This window comes from Tachyglossus aculeatus, chromosome X1 (assembly GCF_015852505.1).
Source record: "Tachyglossus aculeatus isolate mTacAcu1 chromosome X1, mTacAcu1.pri, whole genome shotgun sequence".
NCBI lineage: Eukaryota > Metazoa > Chordata > Mammalia > Monotremata > Tachyglossidae > Tachyglossus > Tachyglossus aculeatus.
Window position 1 is genome coordinate 44,673,949 of NC_052101.1, and position 14,591 is coordinate 44,688,539.

Below are 14,591 nucleotides of genomic sequence, written 5' to 3' on the forward strand. Positions count from 1 at the left end.
AAAAATGGGGCTTGGCCACCCCTGTGAGTGATTCTATCCTGGGATAGAAATTCTGTCTGGTCCTTCTGTCCGATTTCCTGATGACTCTTACCTATAAGCAAGCAATTTCTCCTGTGCTCCTATGGCATTAGGGGAAGCAGCATGGCTCAGTGGAAAGAGCCCGGGCTTTAGAGTCAGAGGTCATCGGTTCAAATCCTGGCTCCGCCACTTGTCAGCTGTGTGACTTTGGGCAAGTCACTTCACTTCTCTAGGCCTCAGTTCCCTCATCTGTAAAATGGAGATGAAGACTGTGAGCCCCATGTGGGGCAACCTGATCATCTTGTAAACTCCCTAGTGCTTAGAACAGTGCTTTGCACATAGTAAGCGCTTAATAAATGCCATCATTATTATTATTATTACATCATATATCATGACATATCATGACGTGACATCAATAACTATCCAACGAGACAGTTACAGTGAGAAACAGTGTGGCCTAGTGAAAAAAAGCACAGGCCTTAGATGATACAGGACCTGGGTTATAATCCCAACTCTGCCCCTTGACTGGTCTGTGACTTTGGGCAAGTTGCTTAGCTTCTTCGTGCTTCTGTTTCCTCATCTGTAAAATGGGGATTAAATTCCCGTTCTCCCTCCCCCTCATCCTGTCAGCCCCATCCACGTTGGATAAGATCGAGTTCAACCTGATTATCTTGCATCTACCCCAGTGCCTAATGCAGTACGTGGCACTTGGTAAGCCCTTAACAAATACTATTATTAATGATAGTCATTTCAAAAATCTGAAAACCCTAAATGGTACGATCTTGTGTCTACTGCTTATTTTTCCCCGTCCTCTGACCCAGAGGGAGACAGTTGGAATCTCGGTGAATGGCTGAGTGATGTAAGCTTCCCGAAACTGCCCAGTGCTTCGTCCTTGCTGTGCCCCAGCGCTTCAGGATGTAGAGGGGATCATTTATTAGTCGTTGACAAGCAGGGTTATTGAATAGTTCAAGTTAAATGTGAGCTCGAGTCTAAAAATATCCCAGATGATTACAGTGTGATCCTGGGAATACTCACCACAAAAGCACTAACTGGGGACCGGTTACTATCGTGGTAGCTAACAACATGTTTTCCAGGGAACAGAAGAGAGAGAGAGACAAAAAAATCCCTTTAGCGAGAAGGTAGTGTCAAATTCCCTTGAGTGGAAAAGTTTTGGAACTCTTCAGAAGTAAGGAATAGTATCTTCCAAACGAAGGCAAATGTATGCCTGGAATACATCAACTTGGCAATATTCAAATACTAAAAATAGGAATATTTGGAGATCAAAGGTATGAAGAGAATGTTCTGTAACTCCAGTGAAATTCCTTGCACTGAGAACTTTACAGAAGAAAATAAAAAATAGAAAACATGAAACTGAATTTCTCCTCAGATGTTGAGGAGTGGTGTTTAAGGGAGCATTGTAGAGATTCATGTATGCACTATATACGAATAGATAAATGAATGAATGAATATATAGGCATTTCTGCTGTTGTCACCCGTATGAGTCTATGGCTTTGATGAAGTTTTTGGCCCCAACTCTAAACTTCCACAGTTCATTCAGTGGCATCCATTAAGGCAAGTTCAAAATCTTTCTTTTGAGAGGGGGAAGTTGGGAGTCTGTAGATAAGTTAACCTTTCCTTTCAATCTTGGCTTGTCCCGGTGTGGTTAAGACATGCAGAAACCTTGAGGACTGAGCCCTTAAGAATTAAAATGAAATAGTTCATTATAGGTATTCACTCATTCATTCAGTCATTATATTGAGCACTTCCTGCGTGCAAAACACTGTACTGAGCACTTGGTAGAGTACAGTATAACAATAAACAGACATATTCCCTGCCCACAACAAGATCATAGTCTAGAGGGGTAGACAGACATTAGTAGAAATGAAAAAAATAAATAAATAAACTCCAGCATAAGGTAGCAGGACCCTTTGAAGAAAATGGATGGATGGATGGATTCTCCTTCAGGACTGAGAACCTGTGCAAAGCAATTGGCAAATGAGTAATGATCTAGAAGTACCACCTCTTTATGACTCTGGCTATATGCTAAGCCAGAATGCTGCTGTCTTATTAAAATCCACCAGATGGCATAAGAAAATGAAATATTCTATCCATGGATTTTTTCTGAACTTGTTAATATCTCTGGTGAGGGTCACTAACCTCCTAGGTATTCCATTTCCATATCTGCAAGCGGCAAGACACCTGACGAAGCTTGTCCTGCTTTGAAGACCATTTCCGTGATACTGTTTTTTGCATAAAATTTGGGGTATTCAATTTGCCAGACTCTTGCCTTGCAAGCAGTCGGCAAAGTTGTTTTTTAAAAAAGAATCCAAAACCACATGCCCATAGGCTACTTCTGGCACTTCCAAGACCTCGGAGACATAGCTAGTGCACCCACAGTATGTGCTAAGCAAGGGCAGCTCTAGCCAGCTCATGGCCTCCCTACTTCCCTCCATCACCAGATAATAATAATAATAATAATAATAATAATAATAATAATAATAATAGTGGTATTTATTAAGCATTTACTACGTGCCTGGCACTATACTAAGCCCCGGGGTGGAGTCAAGCAAATTGGGTTGGACACAGTCCCTGTTTCACACGGGGCTCACAATTTTCATCTCCGTCGTACAGATGAGGTAACTGAGGCCCAGAGAAGTGAAGCCACTTGCCCAAGGTCACCCAGCACACAAGTCGGGGAGCCGGGGTTTGAAGCCAGGTCCTTCTGACTCCCAGGCCTGTGGTCTATCCCCCATGGTAGTTCTCACGTGGGCATCCTCTGAGCCTTCCTTGATCAGAGGGGCCTTTCTAGTACCTTCCTGGTTTCCTCTGAACAATTCCTCTGGAACTCCACAGCAGGAGTTAAGGTGCAGGGAAGCAGGGCTGGCAAAATAAAGCTTAAAACGAGCCAAAAGGCACTGTGGCCTGGTGGAGAGAGCAGGAGCCCAGGAGTCAGAAGGATCTGGATTCTAATCCCTGTTCTGCCAGTTGGTTGCTGTGTGACCTCGGGCAAGTCACCTCACTTCTCTATGCCTCAGCTGTAAAATGGGGATTAAATACCTGTTCTCCCTCCTACTTAGACTGTGAGCCCCATGAGGGACAGGGATCGTATCCAACCTAATTAAGTTGGACCTACCCCAGTGATTAGAACAGTGTCTGACACATAGTAAGTGCTTAACAAATACCATTAATGAAAAGAAAAAGGCAGCCAGTGCTGTATCTGAATTGGACAGGGGGGTGCCAGCTGAAAAAGGGAATCTCCATATCAAACCAGAAGTTGGCTCCATTTAGCAGCATGGCTCCATGGGCTTGGGAGTCAGAGATCAGGGGTTCTAATCCTGGCTCCACAACTTATCACCTGTGTGACTTTGGGCAAGTCACTTAACTTCTCTGTGCCTCAGTTACCTCATCTGGAAAACGGGGATGAAGACCGTGAGCCCCAGGTGGGACAACCTGATTACCTTGTATCTCCCCCAGTGCTTAGAACAGTGCTTGGCACATAGTAAGCGCTTAACAAATACCAAAATTATTATTATTATTATTCTAGACCAACAGACCCAAACTAGAGGCAAGAAGTTGAGGCGAGTAAATCGGGCAGGGCAAGACTGGCTAGCAATCTAAGAATGTGGCAGTGACACTCTCCAAGAAAACGTCAATTTTCTTGAATATAATTTTCATTCATTTATGCTTTCTCTCTTTGGCCCATTCAGATATGCCATTTGATCTCATATCTCGGTAAGCAAGCTCAGGATGCCTTTCCAATGCCCCCAACACTATTTTGTTTTCTCAAGCGACGTCAAAGTCACCCTGTAGACCTACAGCTCAAGTCATGCTGAGTTAAAATAGTTCAGTGTGTGCTTAGAAAGTGCTCAGGGCCCAGGTCAAGGGATAAGGAGGATGGATGGGGTGGGGTGGGGTTGGGAGACACTGGGGCTGAGGAGTTGCTTAGCGGGGAGGGACATGCAGGGGGTAAGAAGGACAATTAGTACATAATGGAAACAGTTCAGTAACAACAGCCACATCTCTGTGAGAAGCAGTGTGGCCTATTGGAAAGAACATGGGCCTGGGAGTCAAAGGACCTGGGTTCTAGTCTCCACCACTTGCCAGTTGTGTGACCTTGGGCAAGTCACTTCACTCCCCTCTGTGGCTCCATTTCCTCATCTGTCTATCTGAGGTTCAATATCTGTTCTCCCTTTTAATAATAATAATAGTAATGGCATTTGTTAAGTGCTTACTATGTGCCAGGCCCTGTAATGGAAAGGCATCCTGAGGTTGCACTGGGGTGGATACAAGCAAATCGGGTAGGACACAGTCCCTGTCCCACATGGGGTTCACAGTCTCAATCCCAATTTTACGGATGAGGGAACGGAGGTCCAGAGAAGTGAAGTGAATCACCCAAGGTTGCACAGCAGACAAGTGGCGGAGTCAAGATTAGAACTCGTGACCTGCTGACTCACAGGCCGATGCTCTATCCACTACACCATGCTTTAGACTGTCAACCTCTTGTAGGATAGGGACTGTGTCCAACCTGATTATCGTGCTTCTGCCCAGCGCTTAGTAGAGTGCTTGGCACATAGTGCTTGCCCCACACTCAGCCCCACAGCACTTATGTACATATCTATAAATTACATATTATAAATGAGTTTTTCATATTAACGCCTGTCTCTCTCTCTAGACTGTAAACTCATTGTGGGCAGGGGTCGTATCTACCAACTCTGTTGTATTGTACTCTCCAAAACGCTTAGTACAGTACTCTGCACACAGTAAACACTCAATAAAAATCACTCGATTGATTGTGCTTAACTAATATCACCATTATTACTATTTCTCAACTAATATCACCATTATTACTATTTCTCGATCAGCAACAAAATGGTTGGACGGTTCCTGCTGAGATCCTTTCTCATTCCCTACTGAAGATGCACAGAGAAGCCAGGAAAATTCCTGATGTAGGCTAGATATGGTTTGTTGTTGAGGTGCCTTTGTGTTGCTCTCTTACATTATGGTCTTTAAACTCCATCAACCCCTCCTGCCTAAAATATACCAGTGAAAATGTGGTTAGATCCCAAGAGGCTAGTGTTTAGCTTCCTTATTCTTCTCCTTCTCACTTTGTCCAAACTGCCTGTCGATCAATCAGTGGTACTTATTGAGCAATTACTGTTTGCAAAGCACTGTACTAAGCTCTTGGGAGAGTACAACACAGTACACTTGGTAGATACAATCAGCATGGCCTAGAGAAGCAGTGTTGCCTAGTGGATAGATCCAAGCCTGGGAGTCAGAAGGATCTGGCTTCTAATCCCAGCTCAACCACTTGTCTGCTGGGTGACCTGGGGCAAGTCATTTAACTCTTCAGTGCCTCAGGTATGTCCTCCGTAAAATGGGCATTAAGACTGTAAGCCCCATGTGAGGCAGGGACTCTGTCCAACCCAATATGCTTGTGTCCACCACTGCTTAATACAGTGCCTGGCACATAGAAGGTGCTTAACAAATACCTCAGTGATTATTATGATTAATAATATTAAGGAGTTTACAGACTAGTGGAGGGAGGGTCTACTGTGACCCTGTCCATGGAGCCAAGAAGAAACTTTCCAAGTGGAAGAATTCCCAGCAAAATGAAGGCAGAATGAACCCAGTAAATGGGAAGACAGCCAGAACAGGCACTAGGACAACAGTGCCAGGAAGAAAGTCTGGAGAGAGGAGTCATCCAAGCAGGGAGGGGCTGGGAGACAAGTCTGGACAGAAAGAAAGTAGAGAGGCAGGGAGGAGAAGACGGAGGGGGAAGAAAACCCATGAACACCCAGCATGTTCAAGAAAATTCAGAAAGTTCTGGGATCTAAAATTATCCGGTGTCAGAAACTGAAAGTTGAAACAGCCCCCTATTGTGAAGTCATACCCACAGAAACTCTCCCCCCACCTCACCCAGCCAGAAGTGGATACAGCCCGCTGAAGTGGGTAAAGAGGATAGTCCGGGCAACATGCTTTGATCCTCCCTTGAACTAGTTTCTTGCCTCACCTCTTTGCCTTGCTGTTAACTTGGTGCTCATAAAGTTGGGAAAATGAAACAATCACATGTTGCCAGGATTAACGCCAGAGCCTCCTCTACTTGTGTTGCTTAGTTTTAAACTGAAACTGAGCCTTCTGACAAAACACAGCTTCAAAGAGGGCTCATCCATTCTCAGACATCAATTTCTCTGACAAAATAAGACTTGGGAAAGTTGGGAATACACCAGAGGATTTCAGGCAGTTTGAGTTTGGTGGGAGGGTGCTGCTCTTTTTTTGAAGAGAATACCAAAATTCCCTTGGTGTTTTGGTGGTGTGGAGGTGATGGTGCTGATGAGGTGACCGAAAGTCCCACATTAGATGGGGCAGTCACTTTTCTTAATTGTCAATCCTGCCCCTTAAAAAGCCCGAGGCTGGGCCCACTGGAATCCCTATTAATATAGGCTGGTGAGGCAAAATTCCCCATCCCCTTCCCTCTCTAACAGCCATCTTCAACTGCTCGCTCTCCAATGGCTTCTTCCCCACTGCTTTCAAATATGCCCATGCCTCCCCATCCTAAAAAAACCCTTCCTTGAACCCACGGCTCCCTCCAGTTATCGGTCCATCTCACTCTTACCCTTCCTCTCCAAACTCCTTGAGTGAGTTGTCTTCAACCCGCTGTCTCAAATTCCTCTCCTCCAATTTTCTCCTTGACCCCCTCCAATCTGACTTCCGTCCCCCTCACTCCACAGAAACCACCCTCTCAAAGGTCACCGATGAGCTCCTTCTTGCCAAATCCAATGGCCTCTACTCCATCCTGATCCTCCTCGACCTCTCAGCTGTCTTCAACACTGTGGACCACCCCTTTCTCCTAGATATCTTATCCAACTTTGGCTTCACTGATTCTGTCCTCTCCTGGTTCTCCTCTTATCTCTCTGGCCGTTCATTCTCAGTCTCCTTCTCGGACTTCTCCCCTGCCTCCCACCCCCGAACTGTGGGGGTCCTTCAAGGTTCAGTTCTGGGTCCCCTTCTATTCTTCAGCTACACCCACTCCCTTGGAGGACTCTTTCGCTCCCACAGCTTCAACTGTGACCTCTTTGCAGATGATACCCAAATCTACATCTCCAGCCCTGATCCCTCTCTCCCTCTCTCCAGTTTCGCACTCCTCCTGCCTTCAAGACATCTCTACGTGGATGTCCTCCCATGCCTCAATCTCACCTGCCTCGCCACTGACCCCTAGTCCATGTCCTGCCTCTGGCTTGGAATGCCCTCCCTCCTCAAATCTGACAATTACTCTCCCCTCCTTCAAAGTCTTATTGAAGGCACATGTCCTCCAAGAGGCCTTCCCAGACTAAGCCCCGCTTTTCCTCATCTCCCACTCCCTTCTGCGTCACTCTGACTTGGTCCCTTTGCTCTTCCCCCTGCGCAGCCCCACAGCACTTATGTACATATCTGTCATTTTATGTATTTGTATTGATGTCTGTCTCCCCACCCAGACCATAAGCTTGTTGTTACAGGGAATGTCACTGTTTATTGTTGTATTGTACTTTCCCAAGCTCTTAGTACAGTGCCCTGCACACAGTAAGCACTCAATAAATATGACTGAATGAATGAATGAATCCATGGGAATGATGGTGACCCTTGACACTGCTGTAGTTAAACTGCAGCTTTTTGTGCTACAGATGGGAGATTCTGATGCATTGGGAAACATGTCATCTGACTGAGCCGGAAACTCCTATCCATGGCCCCACCTGTCTACATGTTTTGTTTTGTTGTCTGTCTCCCCCTTCTAGACTGTGAGCCCGTTGTTGGGTAGGAACCGTCTCTATATGTTGCTGACTTGTACTTCCCAAGCGCTTACTACAGTGCTCTGCACAGAGTAAGCACTCAATGAATACGACTGAATGACTGGCCCAGAAAGAGCTGTTTTGGTGGTGGTGATGGCAGCCAGTGGTGGTAGAAGCCACCAGGCCTGCTGACCCAGGCAAACCTAGGGCTAATCCCAGCTCCACCACTTGTCTGCCATGTGATCTTGGGCAAGTCACTTCACTTCCCTGGGCCTCAGTTCCCTCATCTGTAAAATGGGAATTAAGACTGTGAGCCCCATGTGGAAGGTGGACTGTCCAACCTGATTATCCTGTATCTAGCCCAGCACTTAGAACAGTGCCTCAAACATAGTAAGTGCTTAACAAATACCATAAAACAAAAAAACAAACAAATGAACTGAGACCACCTGGAAAGGAGGCCAGGAACCCTTCTGGCCTAGCCTGGGCTCATTTCCAGCTTAACCAGTAACTTCCCCTGCCAGTAAGAAAAGACTGCAGGAAGCCTTCTGGATACAGTTTAGCCCAGGTGGATTCAACATTGGGCCCGTCTGACCCAGCCCCACAATCTCACCAATCGTGGTGCCTGCATACTTGGTCTGGCCCTTGAAGGGATGGGAATTTGAGGTTTAAAGTGGGATACTTAGCATCTAAGGTGATCAGCTTTGTGGGGCTCGAGAGGGGTGTGGACAGGGCCTCAGAGGGGTAGTAGGGTCCAAGGGAGAGGCAGAGAGAGGGAAGGGGGAACCGTGAAGGGAGACTAAGAAAGAGGAGAGGTGGGAAGGAGAGGAGAAAGACGTAGCCAGGGGAAAACAGGGAAAAGGTGGCAAGAAGAGGAGGAAAGAAGGGGAAAGGGGTGATATGACCGTAAAGGAGACTTTCCTCGTTTACTGCCACTATTCATTTGCCAGCCATGGCTGCCCAGCCCAGGAGTTCTGCAGAGGCTAAACTGTCATTACCACTGCCAACCAAACCCAGCAGGCAAACCATCATCGCCCCATTTCCCATCTTGCTCTGGAAACTGACTTACCCATGAGGGGCATGTGGAGGCCAGCAACACAGTAAACTGGATCATCTTTCATCTTGGAACTTGTGATCTCAGAGCTCTGATAATCACCTGCCTTTCACCTCCCTCCTGAATCGAGGGAATCCTGGGGCGTTCCCTGGGGGTGATGTGGAGGGCTCTTCCTGGAGAACTCCCGGGGCAGCCAAGCTGGAAGGGCAAATGGCCTCATTATTGTCCCAGCTGATGGGCCCCAAGTATCCAGAACAAGGGATTTATCACGCAGCTCATTGTGGGCAGGGAACGTGTCTACCGACTCTGTTGTACTCTCCCAAGTGCTTAGTGCAGTGCTTTGCACACAGTAAGCGCTCAGTAAATACCACTGATGATGATGATGATGATGACTGGCAACTAAAGGAAAACTTTACAATCAGTGACATCATCTTCGATCTGAGAGATGATGTGGATCTGGATATACAGTGGGCAAAGTGGAATTACAAGAAAAGACTGTGATTCCTTTGTGGGGCAGAGACTGTGTCTGAACTGTTTTTTTATCGTAGAATTTAACACAGTGCTTGCATATAGTGTTTAATAAATACCATAAGACCCCATCCCCCAAAGAGTTTACTATCCAATTAGGGGAGACCTTTGCCAATATGAAAAATAAACACAAAAATAAAAAGTCCAAAAGCAGAGATAATAGAAATAGAAACATAGATGAAAATGTAAATGCTGTGGAAGTGGCAATAAGGCCGCAGGGAGGGAGGAAAGTTTCATGCAGGATGTGGGTTTTCAAAGGCAATCAATCATATTTAGTCAGAAGAGCCTTAGTTGGCATTTACTGAGCACCCACTGGGCACAAGAGCTAGGAAAGTACAAAACAAAGGAGCAAGTGATAAATCCCCTGCCTACAAAGGGCTTACACTCTAATGGGGGAGACAGATAGTACACTATTTAATAAGTAAACCAAAATAAACATTTGAAGGTACAATCAAGTAGTCAATCAATTATATTCATTGGGTGCTTACTTTGTGCAGAGCTCTGTACTAAGCACTTGGGAAAGGCTCAATGGAAAGAGCACGGGCTTGGGTGTCAGAGGTCATGGATTCAAATCCTGACTCCATCAATTGTCAGCTGTGTGACCTTGGGCAAGTCACTTTACTTCTCTGTGCCTCAGTTACCTCATCTGGAAAATGAGGATTAAGACTGTGAGCCCCATGTGGGACAACCTGATCATCTTGTATCCTCCCCAGCACTTAGAACAGTGCTTTGCACATAGTAAGCGCTTAACAAATGCCATCATCATTATTATTATTACAATACAACAGATTTGGTAGACATATTCCCTGCCCACTTACAGTCTAGAGAGATAGACACACATTAATACAAATAAATAAATTGTGGATTGCTTTGGGGCTGAGGGAGGGGTGAATAAAGGGGGCAAATCAGGGTGATGCATAAGGGAGTTGGAAGAAGAGGAAATGAAGCCTTAGTCAGCGAAGGCCTCTTGGAAGAGATGTGCCTTCAATAAGGTTTTGAAGGTGGGGAGAGTAACTGTCCGATATGAAGAGGGAGGGTGTTTCAGGCCAGAGGCAGGATGTGGGCGAAAGCTCTGCGGTGGGATAGACGAGATCAAGGTTCAGTGAGTAGCTTGGCATTAGAGTACAACTGAATAAGCAAATATACTAAAGAGCCGAGAATGCGTACAAGTACAAAGGTGTTAGAGATGACTATATGACTTGGGTTGCTGGGAATTCATCAGGTAAAGCACTTTGGGAGAAGTGGGCTTTATCCAGAGGTCATCAGGCACAAGGCAGTAGTCACTTTTCAAGAGTCAAAGGTTGATAATAAAGCCAACTTGCTAATGGATGCTGAGGATACCAAGTGCCCAGCAGCAGCACTGCAACATTTGGTTGAAAATTAACAAATTTTGTTTCACGAATCAGGACACTAAACAACAACAACAACAACAACAAAATCCAACAAACCCTGATCCCTTGCTTGCACCTAAAATCAGCCAGTGCCCCTGAAACCAGTTTACAAAATTTGGGGTAAATTTAAAGGAAGAGATGCAGTTTACAGATGGTGACTGGCCCAATATTTATTTCTTCTCCAACACTAACAAAGCCAAAATAAATAAGCCCACACAAGAATGAGCATGCTTTTGCTTTAGGCATCACACTCAAAAGGGGGATGAGATAGTACTGAGAGGAGATTAAAGAACCATCGAGGATGACACAAGGAACATAAAGAAATAGCAATCAAGTATCAGACACAGCAATTAAAATGTTTAAAATCAAGGCTGTCACCAGGCTCAGAAGTTAGTCATGTTCAGCATAATCAGCACAGATCACCTGGAGATTTTTAAGTCCAAGTCTTTTACTGGTTGTGTGAGCTATTTAATTTACTACTAATCAGAGCCTTAATGAAGCAAATATGATACTATAGGTCTCTGGGCAATTTTGCAACTAACATTCATTCAGTCACTCAATCATATTTATTGAGTACTTGTGTGCAGAGCACTGTACTAAGCACTTGGGAAGTACAAGTTGGCAACATATCAGGAGGAGTTGTGAACTGTTTCGCCAGATTATTTTCAGAAGTGTTTTCTCTGTTATAAGAATATTCATAGGCAGAGCTGAGAGGGAAGATTGAGGGTGAGCGGGGTTAGGAGCTGATAGGAAAATTAGGGCATTCCTTAGGACAGTAGACATACCACAGAAATAAGACATTGGAGTCTGTGGATCTGGGTCCCGTATTATTACTACTACTGTAGTAGCCAGTTAGAATTTTATCTATTTTTAAAGTTTTCAATTGGGAAACAAAATCATATGTCCACTAGACAAATCCTGTTCAAGATGGACCGCACACATTCTTGAAAGTGGCTGTGAAGTTATACCAACCACTAGAACTCAGTTCACAAATATTTGGCAAGACTAGACCTATCTACATGGCTATTACTGGAATCCTGCCACGAAGATGGGCACATGCCCAGCTTGCTCGCCATTCAACAGAGAGGCTGGTTAGGGCTTTTAATATGTATACTCTAAGTCACTTGAGGTCTTTTGACTGTAAAAGGAGATACTTGAATACTGGGGGTCTGCTAGAGGGAATAGCTTTAAATTCTGGTTTAAAACCACAAAAAGCTGATAGTGACCAAAATTATCTGACAAGTCCTGTGGTTGATAGGAAAGGAGAGTTCAAAGGTGAGATAAAGAACTCTCTAATCATCCTAACGGTTTCCTTTTCAGGAAGCTCAAGCAGGGACAGAATCCTTTTGAGACTGCTTATGACTCTGATCCATAAGCTATAAAGTACGGTTCCTACTGAATGTTTCCTAATTGCCGACCGTGATACATCTTTCTCTCATCCGCATAAAAAGAGCCTTTGCTGAGGCACATATGGGGGAATTTGACACATCTCAAATTCCTATTCAACTAAAATGGCATGAAGAGATATACAAGCACTACAGGAGGTGTTTTAAACACTGTGTGGGGGAAACAACGTAACTTTTAATTGGAAAGCGGTATGGTCTAATGGATAAAAGCATGTGCCAGGAGCCAGAGGACCTAGGTTCTAATTCCAGTACTGTGACTTGCCTGCTGTGTGACCTTGGGCAAGTCACTTCACTTCTCAATCCCCTCAACTGCTAAAGAGAAGCAGTCCCCTCAACTGCTAAAGAGAAGCTGCTCAACTGCTGCTAGAGAAGCAGCGTAGCTCAGTGGAAAGAGCACGGGCTTGGGAGTCAGAGGTTGCGGGTTCAAATTCCAGCCCCGTCACTTATCAGCTGTGTGACTTTGGGCAAGTCACTTAGCTTCTCTATGCCTCAGCTACCTCATCTGTAAAATGGGGATTAAGACTGTAAGCCCCACGTGGGACAACCTGATCACCCTGTATCCTTCCCAGCGCTTAGAACAGTGCTTTGCACATAGTAAGTGCTTAACAAATGCCATTATTATTATTAGAAATGGGGATTAAATACCTGTTCTCCCTCCTACTTAGACTGTGAGCCCCTTGTGAGACAGGGACTATGGTCCAAGCATACTAACTTGTATCTTGTCTCGTCTTATGCTGTCGTCTCTGACCCATAGCTACACCGTGGACACATCTCTCCCACAACACCCCACCTCCATCTGCAATCGTTCCGGCAGTGGATCCATAGTTTTCTTGGACAGAACACAGAAACTGTTTACCATGGATGGCCTTCTTCTTCCACGCAGTAAATCTGAGTCTCCTCCCTTGACTCCTCCCATGGCGCTGCTGCCCAACACAGTTAAGTTTTGACTTTTAACAGGTTGCCATCCACCTGCTAGTCACTGGCCAAGCTAGGAATGGAATGGGTAGGCCTCATGGATTATTCATTCAATTGTATTTATTACGTGCTTACTGTGTGCAGAGCACCATACTAAGCACTTGGGAGAGATTAGAACCCACATCCTCTGACTCCCAAGCTCGGGCTCTTGCCACTAGGTTGCGTGGCTTAGGGAAGCAGTGTGGCTTAGTGGAAAGAGCCCGAGCTTGGGAGTCAGAGGTCGTGGATTCTAATTCCGCCTCCACCACTTATCAGCTGTGACTTTGGGCAAGCCAATTCATTTTTATGTAACTCAATTACCTCATCTGTAAAATGGGTATTAAGACTGTGAGCCCCACATGGATCAGCCTGATTACCTTATATCTCCCCCAGTGCTTACAACAGTGCTTGGCACGTAGTAAGCGCTTAACAAATACCATCATTATTATTACTAGCAGCGTGGTTTAGTGGAATAGAACAGAGTCTGGGGAGTCAGAGGTCATGGGTTCTAATCCCAGCTCCGCCACTTGTCAGCTGTGTGACTTTGGGCAAGTCGCTTAACTTCTCTGTGCCTGTTACCTCCTCTGGAAAACGGGGATTAAGACTGTGAGCCCCACCTGGGACAGTCTGATTACCTTGTATCTACCCCAACGCTTAGAACAATGTTTGGCACCTAGCAAGCGCTTAACAAATGCCATCATCATTATTACTAGCGTTCCAAATGAGGAGGACTGAAGGAAATGGGGAGGTTATTACTAGCTCTCCAAATGAGGACTGAGGAGAATGGGAAGGTTATTACTAGCTCTTCAAATGAGGACTGAGGTGAATGGGAATGTTATTACTACTACTACTACTAATAGCATTTATTAAGTTCTTACTATGTGCAAAGCACTGTTCTAAGCGCTGGGGAGGTTACAACGTGATCAGGTTGTCCCACAGGGGGCTCAGTCTTCATCCCCATTTTACAGCTGAGGTAACTGAGGCCCAGAGAAGCGAAGGGACTTGCCCAAAGTCCCACAACTGACAGTTGGCGAGGCCGGGATTTGAACCCATGACCTCTGCCTCCAAAGCCCGGGCTCTTTCCCCAGAGCCACGCTGCTTCTCAGCCCTCCAAGTGAGGAGGACTGAGGAGAATGGGAAGGGTTTCCTGGTTGTCTCCCCCTTCTAGACTGTGAGCCCGCTGTTGGGTAGGGCCCGTCTCTAGACGTTGCCAATTTGTACTTCCCAAGCGCTTAGTACAGTGCTCTGCGCAGAGTAAGCGCTCAATAAATACGACTGAATGAATGAATGGCTCTTCCTACGCATCCCAAACCCGCACCTCGACCAGTGCCTATAGAACAGCTGCCAGAAGCCACAGGCCTCAGCCCAGCAAAATGGCGTCGAAGGGGGAAGGCTGGGCTGCCGCCCCCGGCCCCTCTAGCCTCGGTCCTCCTGCTCTCTATGATCCCCGCCCTCTTTTCGCTCCTGCGGGGAGGAGTTT